Below are 26,968 nucleotides of genomic sequence, written 5' to 3'. Positions count from 1 at the left end.
CACAGAATTACACACACCTGTCAAACATGTCCACTTCAGTCACAGAATGACACACACCTGTCAAACATGTCCACTTCAGTCACAGAATGACACACACCTGTCATACATGTCCACTTCATTCACAGAATGACACACACCTGTCAAACATGTACACTTCAGTCACAGAATGACACACACCTGTCATACATGTCCACTTCAGTCACAGAATGACACACACCTGTCAAACATGTCCACTTCATTCACAGAATGACACACACCTGTCAAACATGTCCACTTCAGTCACAGAATTACACACACCTGTCAAACATGTCCACTTCAGTCACAGAATTACACACACCTGTCAAACATGTCCACTTCAGTCACAGAATTACACACACCTGTCAAACATGCCCACTTCAGTCACAGAATTACACACACCTGTCAAACATGTCCACTTCGTTCACAGAATGACACACACCTGTCAAACATGTCCACTTCATTCACAGAATGACACACACCTGTCAAACATGTCCACTTCATTCACAGAATGACACACACCTGTCAAACATGTCCACTTCATTCACAGAATGACACACCTGTCAAACATGTCCAATTCGTTCACAGAATGACACACACCTGTCAAACATGTCCACTTCAGTCACAGAATGACACACACCTGTCAAACATGTCCACTTCGTTCACAGAATGACACACACCTGTCAAACATGTCCACTTCGTTCACAGAATGACACACACCTGTCAAACATGTCCAATTCGTTCACAGAATGACACACACCTGTCAAACATGTCCACTTCATTCACAGAATGACACACACCTGTCAAACATGTCCACTTCATTCACAGAATGACACACACCTGTCAAACATGTCCACTTCATTCACAGAATTACACACACCTGTCAAACATGTCCACTTCATTCACAGAATGACACACACCTGTCATACATGTCCACTTCATTCACAGAATACACATGCAGACACTTTGTGAATGCAGAAGACACAGATGCATGCAGTACATATTACATGTATGTAAAAGATGGTTATAATGCTTTAACTTGCAGTAGTCACGCTGTTGGTTGTACTATTGGTTGAGTCATGCCCCTGTGCCTAGGGCACAGCACCAGACAGGGACACCCAAACAGCAGCCCTGTTATCGCCCAGTATCTGTCACTGAGCGAGGCCCTTAGCACCATGTCACTGTGTTTGTGGGCGGCTGGGGGTGGGGTTGGTGTGTTTGTTTGATAAACACAGGAGTATGAAGACCCATCCACCACTCAAAAGGCTAATACTAAACATTATGGGGAAGGGGAGAGCAAGGCAGAGTAGAAAATGGTTATTTGATTTTGATGATGATTTGGTTTTGTCTGAAAAATAATTTGGTTTCTAGAATGTTAAGATAATATTAGCCTTTCCAGATGAATAAAACAAGAAAAAGGTGCCGTGTTAGGCTCGTCTCCAGGGAGTGAAGACCTTCTGGTCACAGAGCATTAGAGCTCTGCTGCCCAACCCGAGACCGACTGCAGAGCACGCGCAAATGGCTCAGCTTCAAAATATTAGTGGTAAATTTTGTGATACCCAAGTCCTTCCCGTACCCTAGTTATTGATGGAGAAACAGGCCTTACCCGTCAGGGCCCGTCGGGCTCGGGTCGCAGAGCTCTAGTTTAGAGTGACGAAAAGTAGCTAACCGCTAACTGCTCTCTCATGTCTCTTCATTGAGCAGAGCAGCCCAAGCGGAGCCGTTGCTATGGATACTCACAGACCCAGAGCCGCTATGATCAAGCTGCGAGCTGCGCACAGGAAGTAAGTGAATGAGTGACAGACAGAGCCGAGAAGCTAATGGATTTACAAACGGAGGAAGTTATTTCTGATTTCGGGTTTAGGGAAAGGCCGGGCCTTAAATTTGGCAGAAGCTGTCGGGCCCTGGTAGGGCTCAGGCTTAAAATTCATGCCCATGCAGGGCTCTACAGAGCATTGTTCCTCCCCAGTGACGGAGTGAACCAGTGCCCAGGGTAGAGGGTGCTCCTTAAGTGCCTCGCTGATGAAGAATTGGAACGATGACTGCTTAAGTTGATGTTAATTAAAGCGGCCACTTTACTTAAAACAAACACACATGGGCATGAAAACTTTAGGGATTGTAGTGACATCCTCTGCTGATTCAGGGCACCTGCTTTGCTCAGGCTACAACAGTCAAACCATGCTATGTCAATTCAGCCTACTCGGTCAGTATTTTGAGTAAATGTATTGATTTATTCATTATGTTTTGTACAAGTTAAGATTGGAAAAGCATGCTTGGAGATCAGCTTACAGAGGATCTGTCTGACATGTATAGTTTAAGCATTTAGGTAGATTTATTATTCAACAGTTTTAATTGGCACTTACCTTTTTGAATATTTCTGTTGGATGATTGTATGTCCTCCATGTTGAATGCCAATGTAAAATGTCACTGTGGACGTGACTTGGGGCCCAGAATAGATCCCAACCTGCGTTCTTTGCTCCTAATTGGGTAGAAGGCAGTAGCACAGGACAGTAGTTGAACATGCTTTTGACAGGTACTTGATTTGTGCCTCTTGGTTCAGACCTTTAGGATGAGGCTCTATAAAAGCATATGACAGCAGACTGCAGAATAGCTATTCATAGTTATTGTAAGGAGATCCACTAGTCTCCATTTCAGACAGTACGAGATTTGAGGATCAATAATGTCTACATGGAGATAAATAATCCGATAATGCCTTGAAACCAAACCGTATGCCACTGTGTAGTTAATCCAAGCACATTAAATATGTGTATTCATTGGCACACCTTCCTTGGTTTATCACATATTGGTGCAGTGTAAAGTTTCCATGACTTTGTGCATTCTAGAGTGATTGTGTATCCTTAAGCTTATTTTGCTGCATTTCCTTTCTCGCTGGTTGTACCAATTCAGCAAAAGGTAATGAGATTGATAAGCAGCGTGGCTAAAATGAACATTTTAACAAGGGAAGGGGATAAATAAAGATATATTCCACCTTTTTTCCAAGTGCCCCCAGCTAATAAAAGGAAAGGGATAATGGATTAAGGAGGGAATTGGTTTCTTGATTTCCCCCACCATTGTTTGTGCCATAGTTCATCGTAAGGGCAATTATGAACAATTGAGCCGTGATGTTTGAGGCTAGAGGGGAGATTAGACAGTAGATTGAAATGGGGCCACCACAGCAATGCATCATGATTGCTGTCATGATATAAACACTCCTGTCTGGGGATGCAAGTAAAGCTCAATAGCTTCAAGGGGGACTTTAATATAGCCATAAATATTAAAATTAAATGTTTTGGCCCTGCCTCTCCTTTCTTTCTGTTTCTGTGTCCCTGTAGACAAACAAAATGCCACAGCAAGTGGTCTTACATCCTACTAATAGTTGTCTTAGGCACTGTGTGTGTGTTCATGTTCGTTTGTTCGTGTTGGAAAGTCTGTGTTTTCTAGCAGTACTGCATCTCTGGAGAAATACTGATCTTGTGTAAAACCTCCTCAATGAAGAAAAGGTCAGCATTTCTTGTCAGGTGTGAAGAAAATGTTTTTTTTGTCCTCCTTTGTTATGTTCTAATTGTGTCTCTGGGCTACGTGAAGCAGCGGTGATATGCTTATTTAGCCTATTAAACACAATTCAGTGTTTTCATATCAACCTTCAAAGCCTTTAGCATCATGGGCTGGGTAATTCCATTGGGGAAACATGCAATTGTTGCATAATTTTTCTTTAAGTATTTCAAAGAGAAACTTAATGACAGGTATGTGTGAATCTTACCCCTTGTTTGAGGATACAAGTATGTTTTGTTTTGCAAATAGGTCTAACTAATCAAAGACATTACATTGAGAAAAGAAAACGATAACTATAATTTGTCAGTTAGTTTTTGTTTTTGACTGCATTTTTTAAAGATGGGAAATATCCAAGCTGCATTGAAAGTAAAAAGCTGCAGCTTTAGTTTGGGCACTCTTCTATACACATTTCACTAGGGAGCATTTAAAATTATTTTTCTATAATATCACAATATTTTTTCGGCTATCCGGATAGTCTAAAATAAATATATGTTTTTGCTATTGACTCTCAATCAATCAGAATGATGCAAATGCTCATGGCAGAGGTAAACAGAAGACATGCTGCTTTTCTCCGGTATTTCGGCTAACGCCTCGATCACATCAACAGCCTAGAAGTACATTCATTTCCAATGGAACGCTGCGTTTGCCTTGCAGCATTGCGTTGCAGAGGCAGTTGCAGTGCATTCTGTGTGGTGCATACGTTGGATTTATCTAACGTATGTGTCAAACTGTATGCCTAGACGGCTTGATAGAAATGGTAAAGCTAGTTTTTGGTAGTCGAAGGCGAATGTTCAACTTTTGCTACACACATATCCAGATGATGCTGTGTACCATTTTGCGCAACGACGCTGCAGGTGTGATCGAGGCGTAACAGCAACAGTGAAAGAGAAGTCTGATTTTCACCATGATAGAACTGATTCTGTTACAAAAAGCTTTTCTGGTGAGTGTTTTGCATTGATCTGTGTCAGGTATAGTGGGAACTCCATTAGGTGAGCGCCTGTAATTGCTATTTGAAGTGGGGAAAATAGCATACTGATGTCAGGGCAGCTTGGAGTGCTAAATGCGCATCAATAGCCAGCAGTATCTCAACGCACTGTTATAAAAACTACTTTTCTAGTTTGTTTTATTAAATTAATTATTTTAAATGTTATGGTATATCCTTGTAGGTAAACATGTCACAAGGATAATTAAATGTAATTTAGACAAAGCTTTTTCATTGTTAAAATAGGCCTAAATCAAAAAGTCTAAAAATGAACACTCACTCAAGTAATCAAATACTAATGTCTGTTCTGATATCCAGATAACCTTGCCCATCCCTACTTAGCTGAACTGTGCTGGTCTATTCACGCATCCACAATAGTGTGTAATTGTGTCTCATGTCTCTGTGTCTGGCTGTCTGTGAATGTATGCGGCTTGGTAAAAATGTGTGTGTGTTTATCTATGCCTGACAGACTTTACCTCAGTCTGGATGCTTTTGTCTGGGCTTATCGACCTCCTGCAATTAAAGCCCAGAGCTGCAGAGCAGGGAGGGCGAGGAGGGGTAGCCATGTTTCACCGAACCTCTAATTGGAATGTTGACCGTTCCGAGGTTAGTGGCGACCACCAGGGTTCCCGCTGTCATCTTCACATTGCACCGGCACTGACAAACAGGGATAGGAGTGAATACTAGTCACGTCTGCTGGTACAAGCATGTCATTGCTTGTACCAGCAGATGTGAATTAGACAATTGTGCTGTTCCTGTTCCAACTTCATTGAACAGGTTGTCAGGGACTGTTTCTATCAGCGTCTTGATATGATGCCAGAAGTCATTACCTGTTCTGTTTGTGCCACCATTTGACATTGATTTCGCATTGGATTTTTGTTTGCTGAACAAAGTAGGCCTAGTATATTACTGTATGCCCTTTTCAGTGTTTTCCACAGGTACATAGTGGACAGCCAAATGTAAAAAATTGCCAGCCAGGCGTCCCTGTTCGAATTGTTTTGCAGAAGAAACTCTATGTTGGTGGCATCTGGAACATTCTAATGCCTTGATTCCACCCGAAATACACAGCAAAATGATTTAATACTTCATCAAGTTTAGCTCCCAGATTGGAAAAAGACATGACTTTACAATTTAAATGACTGAAAATGTATGAATTCATTGTCTTGTTAGTTGTTTTGGATTTTGTCTAGATCTAGGCCTATATGATCAGGACTATTTTCTAAGTAAGAGAACATTGTAAACCTTTAACCTGTCTTATCTTGAGATTAAAGTTTTATTTACAGTTTTACTACAAGATATGAATTGCCACAATGATGTTTGTTCTTCAAATGATTTATTTTATTAAAGCAGAAAAATGAAGTAAATAGAACACATTATCTTGAAAAATAGATTTTTTTGTTTTTCTACCTACCAATTTTTCCAGATTTTTGCTCTCAACCACACTTGTTTTGTTGTTGAAAACAACCAAATTAACCACATCAGGAGACCTCTTAAGATCTGGGAAAAATCTGAGAAATGTTGAGTTTTGGGTGTAGTTACCCTTTAATTAAAGTGTGCACCTAGCAAGAAGCTGTTTAGAGTTTGTTTTATGTAGCACACATGATGGTAGAGTTTGCAAAACAAATACCCACAGGATTGATGAAAAATAATCATGATATCATTCTGCCATGAAAGCATAGGCTACTAAGAGTTAACATTTAATTGAGAAGGTTTTTGGGAAAAAACTTTGTCGACCAGAAGACTGTTTTCATTATCCTCATCACGAACGGCTACACAACGTGGTAGACGCCCGCATCACAAACAAACGGGAGCATTCTCGTTGCTTCTTCAGAAAGTTACAAATCACTGATGCATTCTATTCATGTCTTATGATAAACTGGCCCCAATTAATACATGTTCAATACATTTAGTACATTATTGAATATTGTTGAATTCCATTTTAATGCCAGGCTTCCGTCAAGGCCCTAATTATCATATTTGGACCAGAATGAGGCTCTCCACTACCTATTGTTCCTGCAGTGATGATTATTCATCGAATGTTTTCATACTTTATCTGCAGATAATTGCCCAAAAGCATAGGCCTACCAGTAGCCTATGCAAATTGGCGAGCCAAATGAACTTCTCTCTTGCTGATGCGATTCGGTAGGCTACACTAACTGACGAGATTCACTCATTTTAGCGTCATTGTTTGGCAAGCCCAGACATCCTAGGAAAGGAAACCTAGGAAATATTTTGGTTTACTTGTCCCGATTCGATAATATGGACATATAACCACTTTGCATGTTTTATGAAGGGCACTTTATTCAGTCAGTTCGACACCTTTTATAAACTTGTCAACACTTGCTGTTCAGTTGACAATCAAAGCACAGTAAATTACCTACTATGCGCCATGATTCAACATGGCTGGCTATGTAAAACACGCAAAAGAAAATAAATAAATGTGCCAGAAAACAATAATTAGCTTAATAAGCCATTGATTTCGCAAACAGCCACAGCGCACACAAATAGTACGGGGAGGCAGGACAGAAAGAAGGCTGCGTTTTCCTGTCATCGCTCGCTTTTTGACTGACAGACGCCTATCCTATCAATAGATCGCTAGAAGATAAATATCGTTCATTCTTACGGGAGAGTGCTCGACGGACTAACGAATTGAAACTTTTAAATGAAAAGTAGCCTAGTTAATATGAAGTGGAAAAAAATAACCAGCTGAAAATGAGTCTGTAACTGGTTGGTTAGCCGACGCTAATGGAAAACTAGGCAGGTCACCTGTGATACAAGTCAGTATTCAACGACCATCCATGTCTGCAGACAGCGGGAGATGACGTGGAAACCGGTCATTAGGGGCAGTGATGACTGTTATCTTCAAGTAGGCTTTGGTTTTGTTACGGTGTTGTGGATTGCCATAAGTATCTTCCTCTGGTTCCAACGGTTGGATGTTCAAATCAAGCGATATAATTTTTGGGGGATATTTTTGTTTTAAGCCTATCCCAAACCTTAACCATTGCGAGTTAATTGCCTAACTTTAAGAATTTAGAGTTAATGCCTAAACTTAACCTTGGAACGATACAGAAAAGTAACTAAACATTTCAAAATGTGACGTTTGGAACAACTTTGAAATGTGATGTTTAAGAAACGTGTGAACGTCTAATTCTGACGCGAGACTGTGAGAGCTTGTGGTGGAAAACACTTCCTTTTCTCAGTCATTAAGTATTGACTATCCATTTTGGACTTCAGAGGCTGTTCCCAGTCCACTGTACAGTGTCACTGTACCTGGCTGCATCTGCCCTAGATGCAGAAGAATTAACCTAATGTAACAGGGTTGGTTATGTTTCTACTTGCCTCTAAAGAAATGTGTACTTAATGTTCAAGCATTCGTATTGGTTGGTTCAACTGATCACAATAAGGTGTGTTGTGATTGGCCCCGCTTGCAGATAGTGGGAGATCGCGAACGTCAGGTCTTCCCAGTATGAAAATGTGATGCAAGGGGAAGGTCACGTTCTGAATACTGTTTTATATTTTACAATGTGTATAAGTTTGTTGTACGTTACTGATTTATACATGTGTGGGTATATGGTACCTGTTAGGGATTGAGGGGCTTTCTGGAGTGTGCTTTGGCATATGATTGCTGTAGATAAGTGTTAGCTAGCATACACCGTTGTAATGGTCACATAAGCCCACTGCTAACACAGTTGTCTTCATGCTACAGATTTTGCCATCGACAGCCATCAGTATCATTAAGCCCTGCACAACTACCGTGCTGTTTCTCATTTAACAACAGGAATAAACGATGCTCAACTGGGACCACTGGCTGATGTGATTTATTAGGAGAAAACACAACGCAAGGAGAGTTTGATATACATCTGTTACACTAACATGCCGTTTAAACACAGGTCCACTCCTAACCTCACTGTACATGCTGACGTTTATCGCCGTCTAACTATTAGTGTTATTGACACGGCCGCTAGAACTCTTGTCGCCCAAGAAAATCGTTATCACTCCAATTTGACAGATTGGATTGTTAATGAGATTAGGCGATGGGAGTGTGATGTAAAGTATTACCCAACATCATTATTTCCCTTTTAAGAGCGAGCTTTCCTATTATCAATCACTTATCCTTGGACGTCCATTGGCAAGCCACATCCTATTAATTTTCCTTAGAACCATATGAAAACCAACGTCTTGGCAGACAGGATTTTGCCAAGGCAGATTGAAATCCCCTTTGCTTTTTTCTTAGTCAAAATATTGGCAGCCATTTTATTTGCTTTCATGGGGTATGCTGGTGATCATGCCTGAAATGTTGTCTTGCCTGTGTTCACTCCCCCCCACACACACAAACACACTGAGAGAAAAAAAACATAGGCTTTCAATTTAGTCTTCCCTCTTTTTTTATGTGTTACCTCGTTAGCTGGCATCTCAAATGAAAATCAACTGTTCGGCTAATGCAATCCTCATTTCCAGCAAATGAACGTTCAGCTTTGTTCTAGTATTAAATGCCATAGAAAGCTTGATTGGGACTTTGATTTAGCAGTTGTTGAACTGATTTGAAAAGGTAGTACACACTGAGCTCTGGCTCACCACACCAGGATGCTAATTATTACCTCAAGTTTAATTTTCACATTTCTTGTTTTTTTTACACTTTGTTTGTTTTAAGATATAGATTTTGAAGTTCACTACCCTGTCTTTGATATTATGAGCTGTATCGCTCTGTTTCTACATTCCTGGGTAGTGTGCAGTGGGTAGCCATGGGTAGTAGAGAGAAATCACTCAAATACTGAAATAGAACATTACGTTAATAGAGGTATTGCCATCTTTACGTAAGTTGTGACATGAAACCTCAATGTGAAATGCAAATAACACAAATCATAGTGTTTGTGGTCCTGGTGTCATTTGTAGAGAAATTATGCCTAACATCAGCATTGTAATACATTTCTTCTGATATGTATCTGTGGTATAATTGGGCCTCTTGCTTTAGCTGTTGTAGTGACTGAGTACAGCTGGGTGGTGTTCATTAGGACACACTGCAGCAAAAAGTTATTTAATGGGAAAGAAATTTGAACGTTTCTTATTGGACAATTAAAAATGGTACCAACCCATTTCATTACGTTTCCGAGAGCTATCTGCTAGGGTTGTGACGATACCAGTATCAAAATATTTTTCCGATGGCATAAATGTAAACACGAAGCATACCTAAAGTCTTTGGTCCTGTGTGGCGTATGCTATAGCTTTAAAAATAAATGTGTCTCTGGATGACAACATAATGATGCTTGTTTCCAACATTAGGGCTGTTTTCCTAAAGAAGTTAAATCCGCTTCGTGTTTTGTTTCCTAACGAGTATCGTGATATTGGTATTGTCCCAGCCCTAGCATCTTCTGTTTCATGCCTACTGTGACTACTGAACACGACTCTGGCCTTTCTTCTTGCTGTTCTCTCATCTCCCTGGTGGTGTCTTATTGAACTCTTGAACCTCAAATCTTTTCTCATAGGTCTTCAGGCTGCTGCCAGTGTACAGCTGAACTATAGTGAGTGTGCCTGCGTACCGAGTGTAAAATAGGATTTCTGAAAAAGAGAAGCTCGGATATGAACCTGTGACAGTTTCAAGAAAGCTCTGAATTAGTAGTTGTAGAAATAAAAAAGTCGGCCTCTAATATGTCCAGGTAGGTTGGCTCCTTTCCTTTCGTCCCAACTTCATCAGGGAAGAATGAATTGCCAAGCATGTTGTTCCCTCTCACATTATAGCATTCCTTATTAGAAGAGAGTTGAAGCAGGGTTTATAAACACATAATTGGTAATATGAGCTATCAGTTTGATCCAGTTTGTAAAAAAACAACAACAACCTTATCAGAATAACGCATCTTGGAAGGATTGGTGAAACCAGCAGGATTTCCACCTATTTAATCCACACCTGCCAGTGGAAAGTTAAATAATTGTTATTGTTTTGTTAAGAGGTCCTCTGAGACACAACAATAAAGGGGATTAAATGTGTCCATTCCGTGGATTTAATCAAGAGCAGTTAATCCTGATTTGGTTGGTAGGTTTACTTACAAACCTTTTGTGCTGAAGCGTCCCTGGCAAGTGATCAGTCATTTTATGTTCTGTTTACCTCCAAACTAAATCCCTTTTTGCAGCGATAAATCTCAAGTCCCTAAAACATGACGCAAAGGTTGGTTGGTGTTTTATCTTCAACTGAGCTCCCCCCATTCGATGGCAAATAGAAATAGAGCCCACTACCTTAGCATGGTGTAGAATTCTGCGAGGCTTTGGATGAGGTGGAAGTAGGCCTACACTTGGAAGAGAAAAACAACAGCCACAGTGGCCAATAGGGTGTTGGCACTTAGTTGATATGGTTCTGTCAATAGAAGATGGGAGAACATGAGCAGGAAGTCCATAGCATGGCATTGTGAGCCCAGACCTCCTCTGTGATGGGAGACTGCACTGACTAAACCCTATTAGTACATTAAGTGTATTGAGCAGGAGCAATGTCGTTGTCTTCACACGTGCTAGGTGTCAAGAGAAACCCCATCGTGGCTTTTAAGTATGGAGTAGATTGACTGGGAAGCGAGCCATGTTGTTTTAAGTGTCACAGCGTGTGTGTGCCTGTGTGGGTGTGTGTGTGTGCGTGTGTGTCTGTCTCGCTTAGTGTGTGAGTCACAACTTCCCTAATGTCAAGTTTTAATGATATCATTTCGCTCAGATGCCGGAGGGGGTTTGGAGCATGACACCATTCGACACAGGCACGCAGGCAGAGCGTGACGTCTAGACCCAAGTGACAAATGTGCCCCCTCCAACTTATCAGTCTCCCCTGCTGCCCTCGCTTGCCAGCCTTCAAAGCCATTGCTCCAGCTACATGGTGATTCAGCGATCTGACTATGATTCCAACATGATATTAAAATACCACAACCCCTTTTCTGCCCAACTCAGAAATGCTTTCTTCACTTCCCGTCTGTGAGATTATCATTTCGCTAATTAGCTCGTCATCTCTGCTTTCCTTCGATAACGGCTTTGCTCCTCCTACACTAATGATAAAAGTAGCTTAAGAGAACAACACAACATTTGAACAGGCGATTCATGGCATAGGGAAATGACCTCCTTGAACAGCCTGTTCTTGATAGCTCCAAGGTTTCTTGACTCTGTGTCTGTTAAAAATCAACCCCCACTCTTTAGATTCACTGTTTCTATCGATGCTGTTCTCGACTGGAAATGTTCATTTTTTTTCTTCTCATAGGATCCATCTAGGGAGTTAAGAGTAGCGTTTCTGAGTTTTTCAAGCGGTTTTCCTCATCCGACGTCATTACAGGTGGAAAATGGCTTCTATCGTCACTTTGCGTTCCTGAACGTGCCACTTCTGATAGCCAAGTGAAGAGGACTACTAGAAGGGTGGCATACGTATTTATGAGGTTCACGTGAAGTAAAAAGGCCTAGAGTCACATTCTGAATTGAGAATGCATGAATTAATTATGTTAAAGACTGAATAATGTTCCATCCATGGATAAATTTCTTGGAGGCATAATTATTGTCCCCTTTATTTGATAACTTAGAATCATTTTTGGGACATGATTTCATTTTTGAATTAATCCATTCTAGAGTTGTTTGTTTGCTTTGTTAAGAATACTCCATTGCACTTAAAATGCTGTAAAGAAATGCACTTTTCTCAAACTACCTTCTGAAGCACTCCCAGCAATATTTCCATTAGGACAGTTGATAAATGTTTTCACATTTGTCCCACTTGCCCCTCTGGCACCAGTCGAGGCTTCGTTCTGGATGTGCGTTTCATGGGGAGAGGATGGAGAGAGATGGTCAGAGAGATGGAAGGGGGGAATAAATAATGAATAGACCAACCTGAATAAGTAGAAGAAGCATTTCTGAACTCTGTTAATTATTGAGACGCTTATAGCTTATTTCCTGGTCACTTGACACTGTAGGTTCTGATCCACAGTGCTAAAAGCCTCACGCTGCCTTTGCTTTGACTGCCGGCTCACCAGATGAGGTTTTCTTCTCTCAGCTATGGCTGTCAGGCCCACACACTCCAGACAGATAACAGTTGGGATGAATTTGGGTTTGAAAGAGTATTATTTTCCAATGAGAATGTTGTGCTGCGTTTATTCTAGTTTATTTCAGTATTGGTGCAGTATACATGTAGTGGTTGAGTAAAGGACTAGGTGTTCCATCTCAGGTACTGCAGCTGTCACATCCTGACCAGTAAAGGGGTTATTTGTTATTGTAGTTTGGTCAGGACGTGGCAGGGGGTGTTTGTTTTATGTGGTTCGGGGTTTGTTGGGTTATGTTATTATGTAAGAGGGGTGTTTGTTTAGAGTGTTCTGGGGTTTTTGGGCTATGTTCTTGTTAGTTTATTTCTATGTTAGTTCTAGTCTATCTATGTCTATGTTTAGTTAATGGGGTTGACCTTCAATTGGAAGCAGCTGCTCCTCGTTGCTTCTAATTGAAGGTCTTATTTAAGAGGGGGGATTTCCCTATGGGATTTGTGGGTAGTTGTCTCCTGTTTAGTGTCTGAGCACATGATAGGACTGTTAGTGTCGTTTGTTTTGTATACCTGATTTGTTTGTTTTTCCTTCTTCACATTAAAAAGATGAGTACACGTTCCCGCTGCGTTTTGGTCTGATCCTTACGACACCCGTTACAGAAGCTTTACTGAACTGACTATGTTGAGCAGTGTTTTCAAATGCTGTAGTGTTTTCACGTACCCTTTTGTGTGCTGGTTAATTGCAATCCATTAGGTACATTTTAAGAACCCACAAAGAAAAGCAATTTATTGGAGTGAACACTCACGGTGCTGTGAAAAGCACACCAATTGTAATGCTCTGTGGAAACGGTACAATAGTATTTCAGGACTTTGAAACCAATAACATTGTCGGTTAACATTGTTTTCCCGCTTAAGTAAGAGTATTGTAGCGGATATCGACAGTGCAATGCCCCTTGTGGATCTGAACCTGGGTCTCCTGGCCCATAGCCACTGCTCCAATAGGGTTAACCCACCCGTAACTAGCTTACATTGCCGAGGGTTGCTACAATATGTTAGGTTAGCTTAGGGCTGTTGTGGTGACCGTATTACCGCCACAAAACAGCCATAGGCATATTAGAGCTTATGCATACGCATAGGCCTATAAATGAGCCCAAGCCCCCCCAAAAAACCTGAATTAAAATAATGATTGTGCTGTTATACTATACATAGCCTAATAGCTTACCGCATATTACACAAGGCAGAAAAACAAAAAAAAACTGATTTAAGATGTCTTTGGTACATACTTGGTCTAGCCTATAGTCTTTTTTCCACCTGTTCCTGCCCATTTGATAATGGGCCATTCTACATCTTAACTATTTTGACATATTAGTAAAGACAAGATTCAATTGAGAATAGTCTGATGGGTGAAAATATGATCACTTGAGAGAACAGCATGTGCAGCCTGAGGCAAGGATCAGAGCGCAAACGTTTTTTTACTACTTTCTCAAATCATCTATAGTTGCTAAGACATTCTAAGGTTTGTATCATTCACAACTAAAGTTGCCAAATAACTCAATCTAGTGTATAGGAGCAGTTTCACATGATAATTTTTACACTCAACATAACCACTTCATATGTGCACTCTCTCCGGAATGGGAAAATATCCTATTTTATTCAGCTAAGTTCAATTATATTATTCTTACTATAAAATCATAAAATAAAATAATGGCACGGGACGTATAAACATATCTTGTCTGCTAAATGAACTAGTCTACAGCCTATGGCAGGGTGCATAGCCAGATAACATACAGTAGGCCAACTCATATTCTGTTCTCTGAAATACATTTTGTTCATATATGTCACGGTTGTCATCGGTTAAGGAGGACCAAAACGCAGCAGGTATGTGCAGGCTCATCTTGATGTTTTATTAACTTTCAAAATGAACGTACAAAAAATAACAAAACACGAACGATCAACAAAAACAGTCTGGCAAAGCCTAAGGCTCAACACAGAACAATCACCCACAAATAACAAACACACCCTAATATATGGGACTCTCAATCAAAGGCAGATAGACAACACCTGCCTTCAACTGAGAGTCCCAACCCCAATTAACCAAACATAGAAACAGACATACTAGACTAAACATAGAATACCTGAAAACCAAACAGTGCCCCAAAACACCGGAATACTTAAACCAAATGCCCCTTCAACAAAACACACCACCCCGAACCACATAAAACGAATACCCTCTGCCACGTCCTGACCAAACTACAATACTAATTAACCCTTATACTGGCCAGGACGTGACAATATAAAAATGTTTCTTTAGACCTGCCTAAAATAAATAATGGATTTATTGTGATGGTGTATATTCAATTGATTGATAAGACTTTTAAAAATGTAGATATTCCAAAGGCGTGCATCTCATTCCTGGAGATGCTAAACGTGTTTATGTTAATTAACAGTCAATTACCGTGAGACCGGCAGTCTTTTGCATGACAATAAGCAGCTGACAAAATGTCATGACCGCCATAGCCCTAGGTCAGCTCAGTGTTTCCAATAGTGACTCCCTTTCATACTCCCTATTATATGACTCGTACGCCTACAGATCACAGCAGGGGCACCTCGCTCACAGGACCGCTGGATTGTTATTGGACGGTAATGGTGTCTGAGATTCCCAGCAGGTGCCTCAATAAACCCTCTAATAGAGCAATTATTCTCAAACAAAAGGTCAGCTCAGGCGTGACGACAGCCCCGGCAATCAATAAACCCCCCAATTATGACAGAAGCACCGGGACTATATTTGGTCCCTGCCGCAAAGCCGAGGAACGATATGTGGGTGCGATCGGAATTCAGGCTGAACTCATTAGGTTACAAAAATGCATTGGAGTATTTGCTTTTTCCACTTACATTTTTTATAAACCCCTTTAAGTCCTGGGTGCTTTTGTCTACTCACTAAACTTTAAAAGATTTGAAGATTTGTATATATTTGAAGGGAATTAAATTGATAATGTCACGTCCTGACCAGTAAAAGGGGTTATTTGTTATTGTAGTTTGGTCAGGGCGTGGCAGGGGGTGTTTGTTTTGTGTGTTTCGGGGTATGTTTTCTATTTCTATGTGGGTTTTCTAGTTTTTCTATTTCTATGTTAGTTTTGGGAACGACCTCCAATTAGAAGCAGCTGGTTGTTGTTGCTTCTAATTGGAGGCCATATTTAAGTGGGTTTATTTTCTCTTGTGTTTGTGGGTAGTTGTTTTTCGTATAGTCCTTGTGTCCTTATGGAACGGTTGGTTGACGGTGATTTATTTTGTTGAAGTGTTCACTTATAGAAATAAAAGAAGATGAGCACGATACCCGCTGCGCCTTGGTCCATTTTCTACGACGCACCTGACAGATAATTTGTGACTGTTGCGCCAAGCTCAAATCCTTGTACTCAAAAATATTGTGGCATTTTGAAAGTTTGGTTTCTCTGGTGTGCTCTGTCAATATGCTTGTGTACGTAATGTGTACAAATATGGTTTTGCAGGTTGAAATTGGATAGATGGGCAGTGCAGCACACTTCACATTAGCATAATAACAGTCCTGTCACTGTCTGTTCCCCTCTCGCTCTCACTTTCCCATTTTGATAGAAGGTCCAGCATGATGTAGCCAAGCACAACCTGGTGATGACTGTCATCTCACCGAAGGCACTCAAGTCTAGTGGACTAGCCTACAGCCAGAGTGTTTCTACAGCAAGTAAACAAGGCCTATTATCAAACTGGCCCCGTGATATCACACACGACAGACGCGTCACATCCCCACTGAGTGGAATCACGGAGTGTTCCTGAATTAGACCTAATGTATTTGCGCATGAAGGTCCCCATTGCCACGGCAACATTGATTTATAGGGAATAGGACTGCTTGTTGCCTGGCTTGTGTCAAAAGCTATTATTTTCTAGCGCAGGCGTTGAATTTGATGGTCCGGCCCGCACACATGCATACACTCTAAGCATATTTCGAGAGAGACACACACACACACACACACACACACACACACACACACACATAGTATGTCAGCATAGCAAAGGTTAATGTATGTAATATAACAACCATATTGAACTCTTTTCTGTTTGAAAATCAATACCAGCATTCAAATGGCTCTGCTTTTGTTTCACTTTTTTTGTTTGAACATTTGCAGAACAGACAAATCAATATTTTTTTATTTCCATCACTTCAAGGTTGGTGCACATTTTTTCTGCATCCCTGGCACACATGAAAGCACCCCATATTTGACACACATGAACGTTTGTATGACACATAAAGGTTTTGTGATGGAGCTTGTATGCTATTAATATTCCTGTTTGTCAGAACAGGCGAGACTTAATTATCAAAATGTCACACGGCACGCCATTTTTCTATTCCATCGCTCGCTGCTACGTTAAGAAACGCTACTCAATCTTACAGCATTGTATTTTACAGTGCAGTTGTTACTGTATAATTTTCACTTCTCTGCCTGTCAATGTCCAAGCATCTAGACACACTCAGTCAAACGTGACAATCAGCTTGTGTATCAACACACTGTAGTAAGCCAATCATCCAATTCTGTCAGCATGCGCCTAGCTCTCCCCTTGTAGGTAAATTATGGCATTGTGCATGTATGTATTTATGTATGCCTACTGTATTGCTTGTGGCACTCAAATCAGATGGCATCAAATCAAATACATCAAATCAAATACAATTTTATTGACCACGTACACATATTGCAGAAGCAGCGAAATGCTTATGTTTCTAGCTCCAACAGTGTAACACATTTATCCACCCAAAAATAAAAATTAAGAAATATCAGTGTCCAGAATATATATATATATATATATATATATACAGTACCAGTGAAATCAAAAGTTTGGACACATGTACTCATTCAAGGGTTTTTCTTTATTTTTACTATTTTTTTACATTGTAAAATAATAGTGAAGACATCAAAACTATGAAATAGCACATATATAATCATGTAGTAACCAAAAAAGTGTTAAACAAATCAAAATACATTTTATATTTGAGATTCTTCAAATTAGCCACCCTTTTCGTTGATGACAGCTTTGCACACTCTTGGCATTCTCTCAACCAACTTCAAGATGAATGCTTTTCCAACAGTCTTGAAGGAGTTCCCACATATGCTGAGCACTTGTTGGCTGCTTTTCCGTCACTCTGCGGTCCAACTCATCCAAAACCATCTCATTTGGGTTGAGGTCGGGTGATTGTGGAGGCCCAGTCATCTGAAGCAGCACTCCATCACTCTCCTTGGTCAAATAACCCTTACACAACCTGAAGGTGTGTATTGGGTCATTGTCCTGTTGAAAAAAAATGTATAGTCCCACTAAGCGCAAACCAGATGGGATGGTATATTACTGCAGAATGCTATGGTAGCCATGCTGGTTGAGGGTGCCTTGAATTCTAAATAAATCACTGACAGTGTCACCAGCAAAGCACCCCTACACCATCACACCTCCTCCTCCATGCTTCACGGTGGGAACCACACATGCAGAGATCATCCATTCATCTACTCTGTGTCTCACAAAGACACGGCGGTTGGAACCAAAAATCTCAAATTTGGACTCATCAGACCAAAGGAGAGATTTACACCGGTCTAATGTCCATTGCTCGTGTTTCTTGGCCCAAGCAAGTGTCCTTTTCTTGTTGGTGTCCTTAAGTAGTGGTTTCTTTGCAGCAATTCGACCATGAAGGCCTGATTCACACAGTTTCTTCTGAACAGTTTATGTTGAGATGTGTCTGTTGCTTGAGAATTATTCGGGCTACAATCTGAGGTGCAGTTAACTCTAATGAACATATCCTCTGCAGAAGAGGTAAGTCTGGGTGTTCCTTTCCTGTGGCGGTCCTTATGAGAGCCAGTTTCATCATAGCGCTTGATGGTTTTTGCGACTGCACTTGAAGAAACTTTAAAAGTTCTTGAAATTTTCCGCATTGACTGACCTTCATGTCTTAAAGTAATGATTGACTGTCATTTCTCTTTGCTTAACACTTTTTTTGGTTACTACATGATTCCATGTAGTAACGGCAGGGTAGCCAAGTGGTTAGAGCGTTGGACTAGTAACCGAAAGGTTGCAAGTTTCAATCCCCGAGCTGACAAGGTACAAATCTGTCGTTCTGCCCTTGAACAAGGCAGTTAACCCACTGTTCCTAGGCCGTCATTGAAAATAAGAATTTGTTCTTAACTGGCTTGCCTAGTTAAATAAAGGTAAAATATGTGTTATTTCATAGTTTTGATGTCTTCACAAATGCAGTCGGCATTTGAGGTATTCCAGATCGGGTGAACAAAAGGACTTGAGTTCCTGTACATTACCACAGTCACACCATGAGTAGTTTATCATGAAACATACACCTCCACCTTTTTTACCCCCAGAGAGTTTTTTCTTCCTGTTCACGGGATGGATGGAGAAACCCGCAAGCTGAATGGACGGAGACAGAATATCCGGAGAGAGCCATGATTCTGTAATCAGAGTATGTTACAGTCACTGATGTCTCTCTGGAAGGAGATCCTCGCAGTGAGCTCGTCTACTTTATTGTTCAGTGACTAAACTTTAGAGAGTAATATACTCGGAAGCGGTGGATGGTATGCATGCCTCCTGAGTTTGACTAAGAACCCACTCCTTATTCCTCTTTTCCGGCGACAAGCGTCTTGGAGCAACACCCGGGATGAATGGAATTGCCTTGGAGTTCAAACAAAGGACCCAATTCATTGAATTCTAATTTCTGGTCAAAATACTGGTGAGTGACAGTTGATCTAATATCCAAAAGTTATTTTCGACTGTAGTGAATAATTTAAGAAACGTCCTGAGCAAATAATGTAAGAAATGATACTAAAATAAAAGAAATACTGTAAAAGTTGGCAAGGAGCTAGAAACAGGGCGACCATGTCTATCGGCGCCATCTTGTTCGATTATCTTTAACATCTGGATGAACAAACTGTTGAAAAGACATGGAGTTTTAATGTTTTCTCAAATTAATTTGGGCCATATAACATCCACTTTATAAAATGACAGGAATCTACCTTTCTTGTGCTATTGCTGACCTTTAGTGTCTGACCAAAGGTGAAAATGTAAATTTTATCAAAGAAAAACTGAGGGGAAAAACATGGATTCCTGGGAAAATAGAAAATGGTTTGCTTTATCATCGTTTCAATTCCAAAGCCTCCTATCTGTCACTAGTCAGTGGGAGAGTGTGTTGGACCTTACCTATGTTCTGCTGTGAGTGAGAGAGAGAGAGAGAGAGAGAGAGAGAGACAAAAAATAAGGTGAACTACAGGAGAGTGCTTTCCTTTCATTGCCTTTTTTATTTTTTTTAAATGAATGAAGTCTAACATGGTCCGCCATATAGCTCACACCACCCATCCTCCCATAGCACCGACTACTAGTATATAAAACAAATTCACAGTAGGCCTTTGCAGCAACCACACACTGTTCTGTGGACTGAGTCTATTCTATGGAATACACTCTTATCGACTACTGAGCAAAATCCATGTACCATAAACAAAACCTTATTAAGTATTTTCTGTATAATCATTGACGAGTGCATATGCGTCATGGCATGTGTTCTACAAAAACCCTGTAATTGTAAGTCTTGTGCAGAATCCGTCTTGGCTTTTTGTCAGCTATTTAAGAGTGAGATAGCTCCCTCCTTTGCCCTCAACCCATCCTCAACCTATTTCTCACCTCCTGTTCCCCTGGAAACAGGGGCTGTGCTCTCTGAGGAGATGTGCTCCCTTCATCCGTGTGTCGCTGACGGGGAGCCTCCACCGAGTTGGCAGCACTTTGAATGAAAGGAGGAGAGAGACCGAGTAGGATAGGGAGAGAGAGTGGGGTGGCTCAGTACCTAATTTCTTAGCCTAAATAGCTTCCCTAAAACATATATCACTTGACATATGCCAACAGAATGCACATACATTGGAAAAGAAAAGTGTTCTCCATATCAACAGATGTCATTGGAAAAGAAACGTGCACCGTTTTTAACGGTACAGTTCTAGACAGTGTAGTCTTTCTATCACTTCTCTTTTGCCTTTGTGTTGTTTTTTTGAAGTGATGGTTGCTGTACTTTCATCCATCCGTTATTGGGCTTTTGTCTACTTGTATCATTTATTGATGGACACCCCCCCCACCCCCCCTCTTTGGTTTTTCGGGACATGGCCCAGTTTGCTTTCTCAATGTTCAGATTTATTGTACACACCCACATGGTCTAATGCATACAAACACAGAAACACTATTGCATACATTTATTTTCTCGCTCTCTCATGGGGGACCAAGAATCATCCTTTTTTCCATTGTATCTTTTTGACAGGAGTGCAAACTGCTTTGCTTATTTTTTGGCTTTCTATACCTGTCAACTCAGAAAGCACTTTCTCTGGGCTACATTCAGGAGGAGGAAGATTAGGAGGAAAATAGAGAGAAAGAGGAAGAAGAGGAGAGATGGAATGTACTTTGGATTTGAGGTGAAGGTGTAGGTCTCTCTCTCTTTCTTTCTCGGTCCCCCAATAAAAGGGAAAAGAACATGATGAACTGTTTTGAGGTCTTCCTATTGGAACATGTTGACTGTTTTCCCCCAGAGTAGAATAGAAAAACAGCACTTGAATCAGACCATTATTTTAGGGATACTATGGTGCATGTGCCTTGATATGTCTTAATATGTGGTGTTTTTTTATCATGTGTTGTTCATTGTTGCATGTCCTGCCATTGTAAGTCATTGATGATGCATGATGAAATAAAACTATTTCTAAAATTGAAGTGAATAAAGTAATACTCGACTCTACTCTCATAGAGTATCTGCTAAAAGCTAGAACAGCTTGCATTTAATGTAGGTTATAAAGCCCCATCCAACTCACAGTATAGGTACGTATTTAAATGCATGCATATTCAACAGATGTATTCACATCATTACCAGTTATACACCTACAAAACACCATCACGGAGGTCCCTGGCTTCGGATCAGTAGAGCACTGGAAATCCATTGAACTTTCCTCGCTCTACTTCCCCTCGCAGACGTCTCGAAGTGTCTGATCTGTCTGGGCCACTCCACTGCCTCTGAGCTTTAGCCCTCTGCATCAGGGCTCGTTAGCTGTGCTCTACCGGCTGTGTCAGTCAAACCCGATTTGGTCATCCATTGTATGAATTATCAGTATTCTGTTGGGTCTCTGCACTGGGGAAGAAGTCAGCATCACTGCACAGACGAGTGACTGTTTTGGACCCGAGATGCTCACTTGACTGTCTTGTGTTTTCAGTGCCACTGCAGTAGTTTTAAAGGCAAGACGATAAAGGTCCCCGCTGAGTATAATTACACCCTCTAGTAGACATGGGTTCATATACTATTTGAAATCATTTCAAATGCTTTATGTAAACTCAGCAAAAAAATAAATGTCCCTTCTTCAGGACCCTGTCTTTGAAAGATAATTCGAAAACATCCAAATAACTTCACAGATCTTCATTGTAAAGGGTTTAAACACTGTTTCCCATGCTTGTTCAATGAAACATAAACAATTAATGAACATGCACCTGTGGAACGGTCGTTAATTGCCTACCGTCTGTAAGTTGTTAGTGTCGCATGGTCACAGTTTGAAAACTTAGGACACTAAAGAGGCCTTTCTACTGACTCTGAAAATCACCAAAAGAAATATGCCCAGGGTCCCTGCTCATCTGCGTGAACGTGCCTTAGGCATGCTGCAAGGAGGCATGAGGACTGCAGATGTGGCCAGGGCAATAAATTGCAATGTACATACTATGAGACGCCTAAGACAGCGCTACAGGGAGACAGGATGGACAGCTGATCGTCCTCGCAGTGGCAGACCACGTGTAACAACACCTGCACAGGATCGGTACATCTGAACAGGTACAGGGTGGCAACAACAACTGCCAGAGTTACACCAGGAAGGCACAATCCCTCCATCAGTGCTCATCCACAATAGGCTGAGAGAGTCTGGACTGAGGGCGGGTAGGCCTGTTGTAAGGCAGGTCCTCACCAGACATCACTGGCAACAACGTCGCCTATGGCACAAACCTACCGTCGCTGGACCAGACAGGACTGGCAAAAAGTGCTCTTCACTGACGAGTCGCGGTTTTGTCTCACCAGGGGTGATGGTCGGATTCGCGTTTATCGTCGAAGGAATGAGCGTTACACTGAGGCCTATACTCTGGAGCGGGATTGATTTGGAGGTGGAAGGTCCGTCATGGTCTGGGGTGGTGTGTCACAGCATCATCGGACTGAGCTTGTTATCATTGCAGGCAATCTCAACGCTGTACGTTACAGGGAAGACATCCTTCCTCATGTGGTACCCTTCCTGCAGGCTCATCCTGACATGACCCACCAGCCATACTGCTTGTTTTGTGCGTGATTTCCTGCGAGACAGGAATGTCAGTGTTCCGCCATGGCCAGCAAAGAGCCCGGATCTCGATCCCATTGAGCACGTCTGGCACCTGTTTCACAACAAGAACTGGCAAATCTGGTGCAGTCCATGAGGAGGCGAAGCACTGCAGTACTTAATGCAGCTGGTGGCCACACCAGATACTGACTGTTACTTTTGGTATTGACCCCTCTTTGTTCAGGGACACATTATTCAATTTCTGTTAGTCACATGTCTGTGGAACTTGTTCAGTTTATGTCTCAGTTGTTGAATCTTATGTTCATACAAATATTTACACATGTTAAGTTTGCTGAAAATAAATGCAGTTGACAGTGAGAGGACGTTTCTTTTTTTGCTGAGATTAGTTGAGTAGTTCAGCCCAATATGTTCTCTAACACCGTGGGCTAAAAAGGTGACTGAAAATCGTTGTATGACGCAATGAACCACTTCATAAAATAACATTCATTATTATCACTGGTATTGACAATGGAAGGCTGCTGGTCTCTGATCCCATGTATTACAGTAGATCACCTGCTGTTGTGGCCTTGAGCAAGGCACTTAAGCCTCCACAAAATACTGCACTGATAGGCTACTGTATAAAACCCGTGGTCTGTCAACCCTCCATCTGGAGAGCTATTGGGTGTGCAAACTTTTGTCCCAACCCTGCTCAAAATACCTGAGTCTGTAATGAATACTCAGGGAGAAAAATGTGTAGATTACCGCGCAGTGCACGGCAGGTGTTTATTTCGCATGACCGGTTTGGCGGTGGGTCAGTCATGGTGTAGGGTGGCATTTCTTTAGGGGGCCGCACAGCCCTCCATGTGCTCGCCAGAGGTAGCCTGACTGCCATTAGGTACCGAGATGAGATCCTCAGACCCCTTGTGAGACCATATGCTGGTGCGGTTGGCCCTGGGTTCCTCCTAATGCAAGACAATGCTAGACCTCATGTGGCTGGAGTGTGTCAGCAGTTCCTGCAAGAGGAAGGCATTGATGCTATGGACTGGCCCGCCCATTCCCCAGACCTGAATCCAATTGCGCACATCTGGGACATCATGTCTCGCTCCATCCACCAACGCCACGTTGCACCACAGACTGTCCAGGAGTTGGCGGATGCTTTAGTCCAGGTCTGGGAGGAGATCCCTCAGGAGACCATCCGCCACCTCATCAGGAGCATGCCCAGGCGTTGTAGGGAGGTCATACAGGCACGTGGAGGCCACACACACTACTGAGCCTCATTTTGACTTGTTTTAAGGACATTACATCAAAGTTGGATCAGCCTGTAGTGTGATTTTCCACTTTAATTTTGAGTGTGACTCCAAATCCAGACCTCCATGGGTTGATAAATTGGATTTCCATTGATTATTTTTGTGTGATTTTGTTGTCAGCACATTCAACTATATAAAGAAAAAAGTATTTAATAAGATTATTTATTTCATTCAGATCTAGGATGTGTTGTTTAAGTGTTCCCTTTATTTTTTTGAGCAGTATATATTTAGGCCTAGATCTTATTTGTGTTGTGTTTTTGAAGTAAAGTGTAATTTTTTAAATTTAACTAGGCAAGTCAGTTAAGAACAAATTCTTATTTACAATGACAGCCTATGAACAATGTGTTACCTGTCTTGTTCACGTCCAGAAGGACAGATTTTGTCCTTGCCAGCTCGGGGATTTGATTAAACAACCTTGCAGTTACTGGCCCAACACTCTAACCACTAGGCTACCTGCCACCCCAGCCTTTTAGAGGTGATGAAGCTGGTCAACACCACAGCGTGGAGTAGAAAGCAGCCCCAGCATCATCATTATGAATCATGGCTGAGGGGACAGGACAGTGCATGAGTAATTTAGATTTGTTTAAATATTTTTCAGTTTTTGTTTTTCGTACATGTTTCGGCTGTGATTGGTCGCCTCCACGTCAACTGTCTCTACACTAATGATGAATCGTGTAGTAGGGTTGAGTAGGTTTTTCCAGTATTTTACAATTGTTGTTTTACAATTGTTTCATCCCAAGAATAAATCACTTTTCTCCCGGGTAACCCGGTATTTTCCACCAAAACCAGATTTATCATTCAAAAGCATTATAAAGCATATAAATAGCCCTATGTCTGGATTTGATTAAAGTTTTGATAAAAAATTAAAGCCTAATGCTACCTGACCTTGATGAGCCATACATTAAATACATTTAATGAGCCTTACATTAGAGACATTTAATGAGCCCAAGCCCAAAAAAGCCCAAATGATTGCGCCATTATTCAATACATACTGTATATGATACAGGCTACTACACATTACACACGACAGAAAAACATAAAAGCCCGTAGATGTAGCTAGCTATAGCCTATGCGCTCTTTGGTAAATAAATGAAACTAGTTCCAGTAGGCTGTGTGAACTGTATTATTATACTGTATTATATAGACTGGAATTACGCACATCGTTCAAACTATGCTAAAGCAGGGAGAGAACATGCGATTCTTGTGCAGCACATACGGCCTACAAAGTTACTAGTATAGGCTGGCAAATTTTATTTTAACTTTGAAATATAATAGGGCTATTTATATAATTAGTAGGCTGATGCATATATATACCTTTCATAATATTTCCCCTAATGTTATTAGCCTACCTCCTCTTTTTCTCTCTATTGTTACTTCATTCCCTCATCTCTTTCAACAGTTAAATGAAATAAGCTTTGTTGTCCTTATCTTCATCATTCTAATCACATAATATAGGACTAGAATTAGATTCAGAAGGCTTTCACTTCTCTTCACGAAGATTGAACAGTTATAGGTCTGAATAAATAACTGCTATGCCCTACCGCCATCGCTCTTCTTTCAAACTACCTGTATTCTATTAGCTGCTGTATTCAGCAAACAAGAGCTTGCTTCTCTCTTTGAATCATCTATTGGTATAAGACATGCTAAAAAAAGGTATGTCTAGCAAGCAATTCTAGTCTAGCTTTTCCTGCATGGGACTCCAAGAGCTAAGGAACATTTTTTAAGGAGAGAGGCCAGCGAAGCACAGGTGCGTGTGTATTGCGCAAGAGAGTTAGTTAGAAGTGTAACAGTAGAGCTTCCGTCCCTCTCCTCACCCCAACCTGGGCTTGAACCAGGGACCCTCTGCACACATCAACAACTGACACCCACGAAGCGTCGTTACCCATCGCGCCACAAAAGCCACGGCCCTTGCAGAGCAAGGGGAACAACTACTTCAGGTCTCAGAGCGAGTGACATCACCCGATTGAAACGCTATTAGCACGCACCACCGCTGACTAACTAGCCATTTCTCATCGGTTACAGAAGCTTATTATGCATAACCAATTATTCATTAGATAAATATAACATGCTGACCAGACCGGACACGTCGCGTGTGCGAGCGTCACAAAATACATTTTGAAATCCATGTTATTAAATTATTGCACCCATACTTTTCGCGCGTGCCAACGAGCGTCTGCGATGCCAATGCCTAAAATAGAACTCCTTTCTATTTATGACGCAGATCACGCTGAAAGTCCTGCCTCTCCCATCTCATTGGTTTATAGAAGCAGGTACCCACGTGCCATCTCCTCATTGGTTATACCCACGTGGGTGATTGAAAGACGAACTGCCGGTTGTCGTGGTAATACTATGAAAGTGTAGATGCGATCACCATATAAGTTCAAATATGAAAAAGCCTGGAAGGTGGAGAGATGACTAGAAACGATTCGGTTGGCTGTTTTATGTGTGGATTAATTGTCGGAGTAGAGGACCTTGTGCATTTCAGGTAAAATAACAACTCAATATTTATATCCCAGGACAAATTAGCTAGCAACAGCAAGCTAGCTAAATAGGACAAATTAGCTAGCAAGTGCAAGGATTATCGATTTTGGATGCAATTTGAATGGAGTTGACGGAGAGAGAGAGAGAGTGCTGGCGTGTGCACTGATTTAAAGCAACGATATACGAGTGATAGGCTGTTTAAAAAAAATATCATCTTTACAATTAAAAACAAGGTGACCCCCGAAAGCCAGATGGAAATGGGTTAATTCGACGCCCATTCAGTCTTTATATTACTGTAGCATAGACTATACTGCAGCAAATGTAGGCCTAT

General features: G+C 41.3%; 1 protein-coding gene across 6 annotated transcripts in view; it reads left to right on the top strand.

Annotated features, from left to right (window-relative positions):
- The window catches only part of LOC115195538 (dipeptidyl aminopeptidase-like protein 6), a 339,411-nt gene that overhangs the window by 219,757 nt on the left and 92,686 nt on the right, over positions 1-26,968 (top strand). The gene's annotated exons all lie outside the window — the stretch shown is intronic.

This window comes from Salmo trutta, chromosome 6, assembly GCF_901001165.1.
Source record: "Salmo trutta chromosome 6, fSalTru1.1, whole genome shotgun sequence".
Taxonomy (NCBI): Eukaryota; Metazoa; Chordata; class Actinopteri; order Salmoniformes; family Salmonidae; genus Salmo; species Salmo trutta.
Note: the sequence above shows the minus strand (reverse complement) of the source record. Positions and strands in the feature narration are given on the sequence as shown.